The following is a 16,564-nucleotide window of genomic DNA, read 5'->3' as shown; positions in this document are numbered from 1 at the left end:
GGTGAAGCCTCCTCCCCCTCTCCTCCCTCCCCCACCATCGTCCACGTAGTTAACTGCTGACGTAGCTTTATGCATCAATTGCAGCGAGCCTCCTGAAGATGTCGCTAGCAGCTCATAAACTATAAGACTAAAAGTCCCCTTTATGGCCAATGTTAGTTAAAGTATTAGAATGGTGCATTTTAACTGTTGCACAGATTACAATTCTTCTGAGCTCAAACTGCATGAATAAGTACTTTGCATGCTAGTAAACTGCCCACATTTCAGATTATTTGCCCCATTTGTTTTAATCAGGGATGGAAGGGAATTGCAAGTGTTCTCCAAATGTGAACCTCTTTTGAAATTACTCAAGCACTGAATAGAAAATACTTCTCACACATGCACACTACCACAATGTGTTATGATTAGCTTTCATGTGTGAATTACCTTAAAATGAATTGTTTACAAGTATCTAAAACCCAGTGGTTAGAAAGTTCCCTCTTTTCAAGAACTTGGCTTAAGCTGAATTTGACAAGTGCATTTACAAGATAAAGGGCTGGAAAATGGCTAGCTAAGCTGTAAGATTCTTATTTCCACCCTAATCAGGAAATTAACATGCCAAAGTAGCATTATGTAGGTTTGCTACCATATGATGCATGACAAATAGTGCAAGCACCCTGCTTTGTTCAGCTGCCATGAAACTACTGAGGGGAGGAGTGCACTTCTACGGAAACCGACAGCGGTCGTACTCTCATGTTTTGTTTTTAACACTGTTTTCTCGAGATAACAGTTAAAAAAAGAATAATATTCAAGCATGTCCCCTCTCGGCTTCCGTACGTGTCATTGGTCATTTTGTTACAACATAATTTTAAACTTGGAAATGTTGGGTTTTGATATTCAAGGTCACTTTAACCTTGTTGGTAACAAGCAATCTCCTCACACAACAAAACTAATCTAGATTCATACATTCTACAAACTACATTCCTACATTGCCCCACATGTAGTCATGAAACAGGATATTGTGTCCCCATACTTGTGTGAGTCATTAATAAGTTCCAAAAAAGTTATAACAAATTTTAAAAAGGCATTCAATCAAGTATTTTACTTCAGTTTTCATTAGTGTGGTAACAATCTCACCTTGATATGAAACATTAAAATAAACAACATAATTTTCTCCAGGCAGTTTTTCTACTGGCCAACTTAATGTATTCACTTGGTCAAAGTTGAAGAGATGTGAACTCAGACCAGAGCCAGCCTCACAGAACAGAAAACACATGTTTAAATTCATACTTTCTTCTGCTTCACTTTACATGCATTTTATGGAATTGTATTTGTATGACAATGGCATACATAAACCTAAATAGATGATTAATTCATTAATGTCATATTGTTGCTGTCAGGCAAAAACCTCCTATGTCCAAAATTCATGATTTTTGTTTTCCTTCATAAATCAGTACTATTGGTCACCCTTTATATATATATTTATACTTTTGCACATTAATGTCAATCAGTACTAGATTCTCACAGGAGGCAGGAATTGAAATAGAAAAAAACTGTTATTGTTGTCACAAAGCATGAAGTTTCAGTGGTTATTTACTTATTTATTTATTTGCTGAATGAATAACTGAAAGGGTATGTTTTAACTTACCATTTAAAGAATGATGACTCACCATCCTTCAGTGCAGGTTCCTACTGCTGTTGTTGTGATTTGAATTTTAAAACCAGTTGTTTTGCTTTTTGAAGTCAGTGTTAAGGAAATTATGCAGTGATAAAATACTCACATTGCACAAGATTGCTAGTTGGGAAAGTTGTAATTAAGGTTCATTAAGGCAAAGTAGAGTCACAAATTCTCTCACGATTCACTAAGTTGATGTGACAAACATCACACATTCTAACAAGTCAGTGGTTGGGGGTGTATACCATTTGTCTGACTCTTTTTGCTCTTACCATTAAAAAGAAACTGCAAGACACCAAATTCTCACGCAGGAGAATGTAAATTTAGTGTCGCCTATAAATTTAGAACAAGGCCAAATTAAATTTTAAAGGTCTCAGGCGGGGTCTCCACTGAGACTGTGCTGCTTGTCACAAAGGCAGCGTATGCTTGTGAGGGGAGCGTGAGACCTAAACCACAGTGTACCCCTCCCCCTGTCATTTTAGAGAATAGTTCATCTTGTTTTTTAATGATCATTAAGCATGCTTCCAGATGTTGGGAGGAAACTTCATCCTCACACAGTCCCCTGTGCTCTGCAGCAGAAAACAAGCGTCAGGAATGAGTTGAGAAAAACAACACAACACATTGCTGCTTGCATCAGCACTCCACTGGAATTACCAACATTGCTCAATTTTTACATGAGAGCATGTGGAAGCATTTTTTATGGTGTCTTTAATGTGCAATTTCAAACAGTCAATCAATCTCTTTTTAAACTGGTGGTTCAATCAATAGAAACAGCAATTCATCATCTTGATAGGTCTTTGGATTTAGTTAATGTCAGAATCTTTAAAAAGATGACACATTATCAAGAACAATAAATATTTGTATGCTTGCACTTTGTTGAATATTGCTCTCATAAAAAATTCATGCCAGAAAAGGGCATCAGTTACAAAGAAAGTCTGTGTCTGTGTGAACTGAACGTATGGTTCAGACGCATACATCCACTTTCTAAAGACAAGAAATTATTTTTGACTGACATATGTTTTCATATAAATTACCAGTGAGACAGAGACTCTTTGTTTCATTTTTCTTTTACACTCATCTCTTTGAAGGTGCTAATTTCAGGACAAACACACAGCTGTCAAGAGCATTTCTCTAAATATTATTTATGTAAGCTAAGTACCAAACAACTATGGAAAGTAATATCTTAAACACAAAAAAGAAAAACAAATAAAAATGCTATTGAATTATTTAGTGTGACAACTAGAATGTTTTTCAAGTCAATTTTCAGGACAAATTTTCTCACCTTCACAAGGCACTACTCTGGCATTAAGCAAAATAATCCCAAGTTCATGGCGTGAGAGCGCTGGCCCCCACGAAACACAGGCTTTACTGTGACTCTGATGTTTCCAATTAAATTCACCTGCATAATCAGAGGGACAACCAGCCACAGGCCGCAAATAAACTGAAAGGGCAATTAAAGAATTGCAAATCCCACAAGGGATTGTTGGCATTTTCAGTGAAGTGTTAAAGTAGCAGTTTGTTGTTTTCAGGAACGCCACCTTTGGTTGGAGCACAGAGGCTGTGGCAAGGATATGCACGGAAGGCCACATTTACTCTATTTAAACTGTTTACTGACTTTCTCATGCAATTTTTATGGAAGCTTCAAGTTTTGTAAGGCCATTAATTTGTCTTGTTTGCTTTTTCTTTTATTTCTACTAACAATGAATGAAGAATTATAGAAAAGGTTTGAAATTTCATTGCATGTATAAAATATATAATGCATATATGGATATACATTCCACAATATGGTTCATCTTTTTTCCCCTGAAGGACTAAGAAGGTGCTTCTGAGTAAACTTTCTGAGCAGCATTTCCTGGGTCATGCTCAGTTCCACTTATTTTGCTGTTGTAGTTCAAAATGAAGTGTTCCATTGTCCTGATAAGCAGAGATCTTCCACTTCAGACAAATGTCAGCATATTCATCATGGCTCCTTTATATAACGCAGTTACATGAAATACAGATTGAATTTAGCTTAGTAAATCCCCACTTCAGAAGAATAAAGTCAAGTGTTGTAATTCCAGAGTATGGAAAGATTGTCTCAATCTTTACACAGAAGCTTCTCCCCTACAAGGCCTGCAGGTTTCAGAGTACCTTAGTGAATGTTTCCTAGTTTTTCCTAAAGGATGTTTTATGTTCATACAGAAACATGTGAACATAGAACATCTGAGTGATACTTAACGCTTGTCTTTAGAAAGGTCAGGGGACAAATACTCTTTTACATGGATACACGCTGACAAGAGATTTATACCACTGAATAATGTCCAGAGCACCCAATAATCAAGGTGAAGGGAAAGCATAGAGCCAGATTGTGTAAGTAATGGCTCTGTTCTTTGTAAGCTGTAACAGCGAGAAAAAACACACAATACATGGATTCTTAACTATGTGATCTAAATGGAATATAAGTATCAATACTTTTCCTGCTATGACAAGTCAAAATTTCTGCTTTATGAAAGGTGTATTGTTTAGAAAACAGTTCTAATTGTTTCTGATTCACCAAAATATCTTCTCTGCTAATTGGAATGTCTGCTCCTTTTTAAAGGTTTCTACATCATTTATGAGGAACAGTACATCATGATGATTGATTAAATGATAAGTAAAACTTGAAATAGGAATCTGCCTGGTTATTTAAGAGTGACTCTAATGCAGAGAAAATGTATGCAATCCAAAAGAAAAAAAATGCAATGGGCTCATTTTCATGTGCATGAAGAGACTGTTATTCTGTTCTGTAATGTAAATGCATGTCTAACAAAACAAATAAAGCCAGTTGTTATTTATCTTTATTTATTCACTATTTATCTGAATAATTAAAAGTAACCTTTAAAACCCATGCTGATTGGCTATTTATTATGTGAAGTGTTTGATCCAAGTATACTGAATGAATGAATGAATGCACGTTTATTTCGGTCCATCAAATTAAAATAATAATAACAGTTTCAATCAAATTACTTATGTTGTCTCTTACATTGCATTTAAGACCGAAAGGGTTTAGGCTGAAGATAAACTTATTTTGCCTAACCCTGTACAATATAACCATCACAAAGTTTCTGCATTAAATTAAACTAGTAAGTATTATAATTAAGAAAAAAAAAGAAAAAAAAATATAAAGAAAAATACAAGAAAGAGGGAGAAAAAAAGCGAACACATTAGAAACACAAGAGGGGGAAAAAAAAAGAAATAACAAAAATACAAAATACAGTAGAGAATTACAAGGATGCCCCACATCATTTGGGTCAAAGCCCTTCCTAAGCACAATGAATTGACACAAAAATGAATTTCACAGAAAAGTATACAATTCAGTCAGAGCTAGGTTTAGAATAACTAGATCAGGTGCAAGCACCAAAACTTGGCCTTAATCTGAATGAAAAAATTAATAAATCACTCAAGAGAAATTGTATTATTGCAGAATAACTCACTGAAGAATGATGACATGCAGACACGGCTATGAACATGGTGGGGTGTTGTGTTTATAGATTAGCAAATATTAAGCAGATGGCATCACTTGCAGTGTCAGCAGGTAACACAGGTAAACTCTGTAGACAATGAAAACCTCAATCACCTGCACCAACATGGACTTTCGTGTTTGGTTGGTAACTCTTTAGAGCAGATGTAAAAACAAAAAAAAACATTCCACAAGCACAGCAATCAAGCCGGTTTAAAGAAGTATATATTTATACTGTAAATCTGTTTAAAAATTATCACATGTTGAGCTTCTACTAAGCCTCGGACTACTGGGCACCATTTGTGCATGCAATGCTTGCAAAATTGACCTAATAACATAATGTTCACTTTGAGGTAATTAAGTTGCAATAGTTAGATTAATTTGAACTGAATAACAGTGGAAAATATTGAAGACTTGCTTGGGTAAAATATTATCTTTCTATTAATATTAACTTATATTTAGGTGGAATCTAATGATGAACCGAAGGCAGAAACAGTACCATGGTTTAAACTAAACTTCTGACAAGATGTTGCTGATTCATTTTAGCTGATGAAGTTGTGGATATTGAGCAAATTGTGTGCAAGATTAAAATGAACTATTGTGTATTTTTCTTCTGGAAACTTGATATTTCTATGACTTAGTCTCTCTGGGTCTCAGATACATACTCGTCTGTGCTCATCATTTTAAACTTAATAGTTTTCTATAAGCAGTAAAAAGTTTTGCAATTATGAGCCATAACTTTCATGAGATGCTGAGTGTGCTCTTCTAACATCCAAGCAGATGGTGTTCATTGAATTATTTATAATAACGAGAGGAAAATCTCCTTAACATCAATGCTTTTGAAGTGAATAACGGTGAGTCATTGTTGCATAGTATTTACGATCATGGGGAATCAAAAAGATACAGATGGGAATGAATTGTAGAATTCTTTCCTCTTGGCCACACTTGTTAAGACCACACTTAGCTGATGTTATTCTAGCAGAAGCCAGAGAAGTGATGTTCAAACTACATAGATTCAATCATCTTCATCACACAATCATTTGGTGAGTTATAAAAAAAGTGTCTTCTGAGTTGGATGACCCCAAAGAAGAGATAAAGACAGGCATCCTAAGAATCAAGAGCCAGCAGGGTGTCTGCTAATAGTGTTGTATATTTTTAATGTTAAAATTTAAAGTAATAAAAAACGTTTAACAATAAGGACATGGAACATGGTGAAGAATAATACATCTACGAAGATCCTCATACTCAGTCTGTCTTGCTAGGTTTATTAAAATTATTTAACTGGTTTAATTTTTTTTTTTTTACATGTCCTGTCCAGCATCATAGCAAGCAAAATGATAATCTGGTTGCTGTATCGTGCTGAACAAATTTGCTCTGACAAGGCGAGGCCTATGGGTAAGGCTCCTCTTGATAATCTGATTAATTTATTTATTTATATACTTTGAATCACGGAATCTACGTAATCTTGCTGTACCTGACCGGAGTGGACAGAAAAAAATGGAAATTAGCAAAAAGAAGCAAAAGGAAAAGAAGAAAGAAGACAAAAAAACATCACAGACAGAAGGAAACGACCCTTCAATCTGCACCATGTTCAGACAACAAACTGTTACACCTGTACATGAACACACCAGAAAATTTCCTACAACTTTTACAAAAAAACAGAGCTGCTAGTCATTAAGAGTTTTTAAATAATAACCAAATCAAAAAGACACATCATGAAAGTAGCACAACAGCGACCAGATACTAACTCAGGAAAAAAAAAAAGAAAAAAAAAAGAAAAAGAATCCCGTGGTATATAAACCCACTGGACAACTCAGTGACTGTGTCAGAGCATGAGGAATAAGGAGTGATCAGTGATGAAGAGTGGTGAGTGAGATCGTGCAAATGTGACCACACCTCTACGGAGGTCAGAGGCAGACCAGGGCAGCCCAGAGACCCGGGCCCTCAGCAGCAGCCCCGAAGCACTGACCCAAGCTACCTGAGCAAAGGGCCCAGGGCCCCAGGAGCCCAGAGGCGGCCTCCCCACCCCCCAAAGGCAGAGGGCCAGCACCATGCCCAAGAGAACCAGGCCCCCCCAGACAACCACCCGGTGTGGGCTAGCACACACCCCAATGTTCCAGCCACACACCCCGGGAACCAGGGCCCCATCGACCCCCTGCCCCCACCCTCCACCTACTCAGTCAATTTAATAACATAGGTTAAATAACAAAGCGTTTCCCTTAATTGTTAAAACACAGTGTGTGTGTATAATATTAGCCAAGAACATACAGGTCACCATTTCTGATAGCTATCAAAATGTGTGACTTTACTGTACTTGCATCACAATGAACTCAGACCTAATAACAAGTGTTTTCAAGACTTTTCTTGTCTACCAAGATGTTCTTGCAGAAATATTTACACTATCGCCCCCCTGTGGTCACAGATTTTGATTAGTTCCAGATTTTGGTGTAACACTAGCTGTCAGAGATGAGCTAATCGGCTTTCTGTCACTAGTAGTGTCTCTCTTTTGCGTTGGTTTATCGTTCAGCTGAGAAAGGGGAAACTAGCGGTTCGTGGTTCACACTGGCACATATTGACCGTAAAGTATTGTTTTCAGACACACCAGCAAAAGGAAGCTAAATTTGTCAGTCTCATGTTAATCAGACCCATGTTACTATCACATGAAGCTAAAGAATGAAAAATGTTGATAACAGTATTTCAGTTAGATATTGCTTGTTTTTCATTTATATTACTTTTCAGTATTAATTAGGTTTACTAGTGAAACAGCTGTAAAATAGGTCAGGTTCAGATATCTTTTGAGACTGAAACAGCAAAAGGAAGCAAGGGCATGTCTTCTCTAAATCATTGGTGCTGTGCAGATGTTGGAGACACAGAGCTGATCATTTAGGAGCCATGAATGTGATGAAAGAAATTATGAACAGGGTCTGAGAGAAGCAAACCAGAGCAGGACCCTTCTCTAACAAAGTAGCTGACAGGTGGTAGAACTTCAGCTATGCAGAGGTGGGTCTAGGAAAGTTTTGATAGGGGGCTAGACGGGGCACTGACCAGGAAAAGGCTGGGACAAATTAGATATATTTTTTTGATTTTATGTAATATTGAACTGATTATCACAACTAAAAGATTTATCTAATGTAAAAAAGCAAATAAAAACTTAAGTGAGCATTAGCTTGGTCTTTCTGTTGATAAAATACATTAAAAACAGGCATATTTTGGGCATAGGTGATTAATCATGAATCATCATGATTAATTCATTTGTAAGCTGTTATTAATCTGATTAAAAATGGTATATATATATATTATATATATATGAAAAAAAAAAGATCTGCAGATTATGTAAAATGAATAAACCTTGAAGTGTGTGTGTGTGTGTGTGTGTGTGTGTGTGTGTGTGTGTGTGTGTGTGTGTGTGTGTGTGTGTGTAAATAGGTGAGTGTTGACTTTAATGTAAAAGCAGTTTGAGTAGTAAACAGCACTACAAAAGCACTGTGTACATGCTTTATTTTTTGCCTTGCGGTCGACTGCAATCATTAAACTTGAATGTATTCATTTCAGAGTGTGGACTTCAGCCTCTAGATCTAAAGAAAACTATTTCTATTAGCAGCACTGAATAACGTTTAGCCTGCAAAAAAATAGAGGGACATATCTTTGATATATATTTTACAAATAAGAAAATAAGTTGACAAAGTAAAAGTGCAGAAATGTGAGAGTACTTTTTAATTGGCCAATAAACAGCTGTTTTAGACGTTATTTGTGTTATTTAAAGCAAAGTTTAGCCCAAAATTAGCCTCCATAAATTATCCAAAACTTTCATCTTCACAATCCAAACCAGAAGAACCTCTCTCCCATTTATCCCTACAGCTGATCCAGTTAACACATCATCCAGAATCTAATTGTTTCTTCTTTCATTTCCACAAACTCTCATTAAAATTATCTTGTTAGTTTTGAGATTATTTGATAAAAATAAATAAATAAATAAAACTTATTACCCCTCCTGTAAAGCAATGAGATTTCTCTAAGGTTGGAACATGACGATGCATAGCAAATATTGTTTATGACTTAGCACCTTAAGCCTCAGGCTATTTTGAAATTTCCCTGAAAACATCCTCAGATTAACTCTATAACAGCTTCATAGTTTTCAGTAAAAATTCAGCAACAGTGGGCTCCATGGAAAAGCTAGCCTTGGGGAAATTATGAAAATCCACTTATCCTCATCACCAGGTCGGAGTAAGATTTTAAAATATGCAGCAAAAGCTTGCATTTATACTCTATCCTAATTAAAGCTGTTAACTAACAGCTTAACTTTATGAAAACAATTCAGTGATGCTAATGTTATTGAACCAGCTCTCATGAACCCTCGGGAACAATCATTGCACGTTTTTGTGTTTTGGAGGCATGGCTTCGGTGGGATGTCTGAAGAAAGGGTTTTGAATTGTGTATTTTCAAAATGTAGGCTAATTTTTCCAGGATCTCCTACCCTACCATTAACAGGTTTGGATGCGGTAAACCTGATGAACAATAAAATGTTTAGCCATGTTTTCTGGTGATGTCTAGAATACTGCAATAGTTCAAAAAAAGGAAAAGAGACTAAAGTTTTGGCAGAATGTGTTGAAGGTGCAGTGGTTTTCCAAAGTTTCTTTAAGAAACTTTAGAATCTACAGATTTGATGTGTAATACTATATTATTGTGATGGCAGTACAGTGCAGCGAATCATGACTCTGCAGCCACTATATTTTCATTAAAGCCTTTATATTTTTTGCCCATCAGACAAATTGCAGCACCTTTAGAGCTAAAATTGCATATTTATAGCTATTGTCCTTATAAGCTGAAAGTAATTGTGAAAACCCTATGTAAATTTCTTTTAACAATAACTTAACGGGACATTGTTTAACATTTTCTGTTGTTTACTGGCCAAAATCAATGTCTGCATGTATGTGTTATCATTGGTGTATTATGACCTCTGCTAAAGAGCTGACACATTCTCGTAAGTTAAGAATTTTAGATTTGTTCATACATAAGACGGGTACGCCGGTTGGGAAGCACCATGATGGTCTGCCATCTTGAAACTATAGCCACCGGCAAGGGACAAATGGCACCAACTACGCATTTTCCCTGCAAGCCAGTGTACAGTGATTGAGAGATGGGAGGAGAAGATAAATGAGAGAGGAAAGTTGAAAGAATTTGTTAAATTGTTATTAAAAAAAATGCAGGACCAAGCAAAAAAGGGGACTTAAAAGGCAGTGTGACCAGACGATATAGAAAGATCAACATCGCGCTAGCCTTCCCCAGGTGGAAGGAGCTCAAAAAGGAAAAGACTTCAACAGGGTTGCTGAAGTTGCCAGATTCGACAAGTAAGTCAATGGTGTGGCCTAAACAAGCCTAAAGCTAACTTTTTAAATTTGGTTTTGTTAGTGGGCTAACAAGAGTGATCCTGCTAAAATACACCGGCCTTGTTTGTACTGAAATGTGGGCTATGTTTATGTGGGTATAATTGTTTTTATAGTCACAGTAAACACCGGCTTTTAAGCACAGTGAAGCTGGACTAAAAGCAGTTGGGAAGGCTTTATAAGCTGGCTTTTACTGTGACAAAAAGCCAGTCCTGTGTCAAGGTCAGTTTCCCCATCAAGATATGTTCCCTGTTTGAGAACCATTCTTTCTTCTAAACACAGAGGAACAATATCTGGCAATTTGATGGGATGCAGTTTGAAATATTAAATCATAAACCTCTTCACCTGAACACTCCATGAGCTATCGGAGGACCTACTTTTACTGGTGTTGTCGAGGCTTTTTGAGAAATACCTGCTACCATTGCAATACATGTTTAAGAAAGTGAGGTGCTAGAACATGCATTATACATTAGATCGCGATACAAGATTCAATGTTAGATGGAAATAATTCTTACACAATGTCCCTTTAATTTATAAGGCACTTTAGAAACAACACAGTTGGCCAAATTGCCAATGCATTACAGTATTTTTCTGTTATTTTCAGCCTCTTTTGAGCAGAATTATATAAAAATCCTGATAGTCAGGACATTCGAAATTTAAAGAAATATTACCTCTGATACTGTGAAACACATTTAGGAGTTGATTTCTAACAGGGATTTTTTTGCATCATTGTCATCAATGTTTTGTAGTCACAACAATTGCTTCAAAGAAATGTTAGTATTTCAAACCTCTGATTTCAGTTAAATGCACATTATTTAGAGCTGTTATAAATCAATATTGTAAACATGTGTCTTTGTGCTGTTTTGACTTGTTTGCAGACTATTTTCAAATGTGTTGACCAATAAACACGTCATGCATAATTTCTTGCATTCCTATCTCATCATCTCTCTTCCCCAAATCTCAGTACAAACGAAATGGGGAAAAAAAAACAAAACAAAAAAACATGAGGAATGACTATAATTGAACTATGGTGTGTGTTGCAGCACATCCTTCTGCAGAGGATCTGCTAAACAATGCTTAATGAAAATGAATTAACATGAGAGATGAGTTTAAATGCAGTAATTTAAACATGATGAATTTAAGACAAGTTAAAGAGTTAAAAGAAATCAAAACAAAGTGAAGCTGGAAACACAAGCAGATGGCTTTGTAATGGGAAGCAGGTTGGTTTTGTTGCTAAGTGACAAAGGCTAAGATGAGGGTCCATAGTTTTGGCTGTGGTTTTACAGGAAAAACACTTCTCCTCCCTTGTCTGAGCCACCCTCTTTCCCCAGTGCTGTGGTTCTGACGCTGGTGGGGCAGGACAGAAGGCAGGCCTGGCCAAATGAGAAACAGACCCCCTTCACCCCACTATTGCCTATTTCTCCCTGTGGCTTTTTTGTTTTTTAAAGAAAAAAAAGCTATCCAAAAATAGATTTGAGGCTCGCGTGCCAATGGGTTTTGAAACCTTTTTTTTCCACTCCCTCTAGTCACGCAAGTAGCCTGGCAAGACCTTGACGAGAAAACAGGGGGAAAAAAAAAACTGAACTCATGGGAGACAAGAGGATCTAAGAAGGGAAAAAAAGTCTCTTTGTAGAGTTTGGAGTGAGGATCATGGTAAGCTGTGGATGGAGCATGCCTGGACCCTAGCCCTCAGTTAAAGAAGAAGAGACTTCCGTGCAAGCTCCAGGTATGAGGGGTTTATTGGTAATCCAAGAATGAGCAAAGACCTTGCTCTGGTCTGGCCTCGTTTTTAACTGGATGGGAGCCTAGGCTTTTCCAAAGAAGAGTCTGATCCTTACCAAAGGGGCTACAGACAAGTACCTCATGCTCAAAAGCAAAAATTCCCATTCCCCCACTTCACATTGAACTGATCCCTGCAGTTGGTATTCATATTTTTTACTTGTCACATCATATAATGCAATACGTCATCAAAATGAGATCACTAGTTAGAAAAGGAGACATTATTAAGTCTTGGATTACTACCTTTGAAAGTATGCCTATTTTGGTAGATTCATTATAGAAAATGCATTTGAACATCTGACAGTGAGAAGGAATCACAAGCTTTTCTGCAGAACCAATGTAAAAACCATTAAATCCTCCAGTCATTATAGTCATCATTCCGCCAAGGCTATTTAAGCCTGCAAAAGAGCATGGATGTTCCTTAGAAGATCTGAGTTAGGGTTTTCCTTTTTTTTTTCTTTTCTTTTTATTTTGAGTACCTGATAAGCATCATCCAAAATACACCATAAATAACTTGTGACACTTTTAGAACTGTGAAATACGTAAGAGGCACAATAGTCAATCAGTGTCACAATCCATGGTTGTAAACCATGCAAAGGCAAGTATACCTCCAGGGTATCATCTTCTGTTGGGCAGAATGTGACATAATGAAAAGCACAATCCAGGAATAATGAAATGTGAAATGTTTAAGCCTTAACCAGGTATAAATATATATTTAAACCCTATCCATGTACTTTGTGTCGTTAAAATTTAATCATGTATTTTATTCAAACATTAACCATTCATGTTTTTTTTAATGCAATCTTACTTATTTGTGAGTAGGTGGAAAGTATAAAAGTGAAATAACCACAAAAGACAGGCGCTGAACTCATAGTACTTTATACCTTCCACCATCCCCTTTTTTATCTTCACAAGCATTTTTGGCCAAGTGAGATGTGTCAATAATGCACATAACATGTAGTGAGAAAGTGGATAAAAAAAAAAAAAATTAAGGATTCATTTAAACCATTTAAACCATCAACAAGACAGCTGAAACAGACACAGGGGTGATCCAATCAGATTTTGGCTCCAAATACTTGAAAACAGGCTGTAGAATGAGTAGAGTACATTTTTTTAAAAATTGCCATTTTAAAGTCTCAGCATCAACCCTTTCAAAACAAGGCTATCCATGCCTTCGTGAGCTCCAAACATGACTACTGCAATGCTTTATACGTTGGTATCAATCAATCAATCTTGCATCTCCCATTTACAGCTTGAACGAAATTCTGCTGCTCATCTCTTAACCAGCACTAATAAGCATCAACATATCACTCCTATCCTGTTAGCTCTGCACTGGCTTCCAGTTCAGTTCAGGATACAGTATAAATTGTTGCTGTCTGTTTTTAAAGCACTAAATGGTTTCGCACCTCCTTATTTATCAGAATTGTTGAAAATCCACCAGCTCAGAAGAGCTGTACATTCTGCTGGTCAAAATCTGTTGGAGGTGCCTCGGCCCAGGTGGCTTGGTCATTTTCAATGGCAGGTCCAACATTTTGTAATACTCTTCCCCACGAGCTACGCACCCACACTGATCTGCCTATGTTCAAGGACAAACTTAAGACCTATTTATTTAAAAAAGGCCTTTAGCTTGTAGTATTTTGTTTTAATGTGTTTTATACTTTTAGTACTTTCCGTGTTATCTATTAGTTTTAATTGGTTTTGCCTTTCTGTTATATTCCTGTTATGTTCCTTTATTTTATTGTATTTGTATTTATGTTTTATGATGTTAAGCACCTTGGTCAGCTTGAGTGCTGTTGTAAGGTGCTATAGAAATAAACTCTGATTGATTAATAAAAATAAAAAGAGAAATGAAAAAGATGTCTCCATGTCAGTAAATTGAGCACGACTACATTAAAAAGAGTAATTAAAATTTTAAGTAGAATTCTGTTAGAAGCTTGATAAACATAAACAGCATTAGGTAAGAGGTGAAACTTGATGAAGGATATTCAATCAATTATAATCCAAACCAACTTTATTTATAGAGCACTTCAAAACAACATAGTTGACCAAAGTGCTGTACACAGCCTTGAACTTAGATACTAAATACAAGTTTGCCCAGCATTAATTTCTTTAAAGAATAAGCAGCACTTTTTTCTGTCAAAAATTATATTTAATCATCCTGCCCTAACTGAAAAGCCATTCTGATCAGTATTCTGAGTATTCTGATCAATTGCCTTTTATAATGCAAGATATTTTATAATCCTGTCATTTCAGACCAATAAGAATATAGTGGTTGCTAAACGCTTTCCATGTTTCAACTTAATTTAGACATCTGATCCCTTGTACTTCTGGTGACCAATTATTAAGTGTCTCATGACTAAATGTCTTATGCAACATAGCACAGTGAGCTTTTGTCTAATCATAAAGACGATTTTGCATTCATCGCGTCAAGCTCAGATATCTAAAGAAAATGCTACTTTGATGTCATAAATAAAGATGCATAGATAAAGGATTTTTTTTGAGTAAAGTATGTACACATTTTGGATAGAGTAGATGGATGGTTTGAAAGATGTGTCTAAGAAGTAATCTGTGTAAAACTGGAAAGATTACACAAATAAAAAAAACTCTCAGGTGACAATGACTGAACAACATAATGATCAGATAAGGCTGTACAAATGTGTCCTTAACAACCCTTAATGTGTGAGGGAGCCTCTTGGATTAGACAGGAAATGTCTACAAGAACCAAGAAAAAGAAGGCCAGATGTTTATATATATATATATATTAAAGTATATATAGCAATACTAAATTCTTCACAGAAATGACCAAATACTTTGATTCCACCAGAACCATAACATCCTCTTTTTGTACTGACACAACAAATAAGAATTTGCATCCGTTCAGAAGGGTTCAATACAGGTAGCAAAAGGAAATCATTCAACAATGCATGAAATGAGGTGATTAGCATATTCTTTGATGAAAGTGTGTGGCTGATCAATATGAATAATGACACTATTGTTCTCCAGCAGGTTTAAAGATTTCAAAGGATGGATGCTTTCTTTGTGCAAAAACAGCTTTAAGCTTGAACACCATGAACACATAACTTAATAAACACACTCTAGGAGAACAAAGAATGCTTGATAAAATCTTATTTGTCTGTTGAGGCATTTTTCTTATACACCTACATCTTATAATTGTATCATTGACTCTCACCCATGTGGTTAATCATGGCAAAATGAAGAGTTTGAAAAAGAGTTTATGTAGCAAACTGCAAAACAGGTTAGATCCTGTTTCTAGTTTACTTGCTGTTGGAGGTACATGTTGCATTCATGCTGCTTTATTTGCTGCCTTATTTACTTTATTTACATTAGAGTGAGTCTGAGGTTTATTTCTGGCTTATTTCTTACAAACTAAATTCAGCAGAATAATAAGCCAATAAGAGAATGGGCTGCTAAATGAACCAAATAACTTCATTTTATAGTTGTTGCATTTCAGTTCAGTTATTGCTTTTCAAGAGATGACCCTGGTGAACTTACGTAAATACTGAAAGCAATAAATGAAGTAAGTAATTGAATAAGTCTCCAAAAATCATGGGGTAAAGATTTCAATATGATTAACATGGAAGAAATGACAACTCTAAGAAGCAGAGGTTAAGGCAGTATGTCAGTAGGGGGAAAAGGACAGAATAGTAACCTCCTGTGTATTCATGTTGTGTTGAAGGGAAAATTATAGATTTCATTTGGTTTACACAAAGCCTTTAATCAAAGCCTGAGTAATGACTTAGCTTTTGCCCTCATACTCTTATGATCTAAGTTCTGTTGTGTGTATATACTGGCCACTGATCCAAGGTACTTAGTTTGGGTCACAGCATTTATCTCATAACTTAAGTCTGCTATGACGCTTACTCTTGAATGTATCATCAGTGTGCAGTGCAATTCCACTGGATCCATGTGAATGTTGAGACAAAAACACACAAATTCTCCTCTATGAGTGGGTGTGCCACAAGGTTTACGTTCCAGCTCAATGACCAGTCAGAGGCATTCATTCTAAAACATGAAGGCTTAGAAGTGCATAGGTTTTACATTGTTTTTGATCCAATCAAACTAAAGTTCCTTCTCAGCATGAAAACTGCAGAAGCTATTTGCAGTTTTAGTTGTAATGGGTTAAATGTCAGACAGCTGATTTGTTCAAAAGTCAGTATTAAGTCAAACAACTTATAATAGAGATAATGCACATCTTACAAAACACAAAAGTATTACTAAATCTTGATTATAATGATACAACTCAGTTTATTT

The sequence above is a fragment of the Melanotaenia boesemani genome, chromosome 9, assembly GCF_017639745.1.
Source record: "Melanotaenia boesemani isolate fMelBoe1 chromosome 9, fMelBoe1.pri, whole genome shotgun sequence".
In the NCBI taxonomy this organism is placed as follows: Eukaryota; Metazoa; Chordata; class Actinopteri; order Atheriniformes; family Melanotaeniidae; genus Melanotaenia; species Melanotaenia boesemani.
This window is presented reverse-complemented; position numbering follows the sequence as displayed.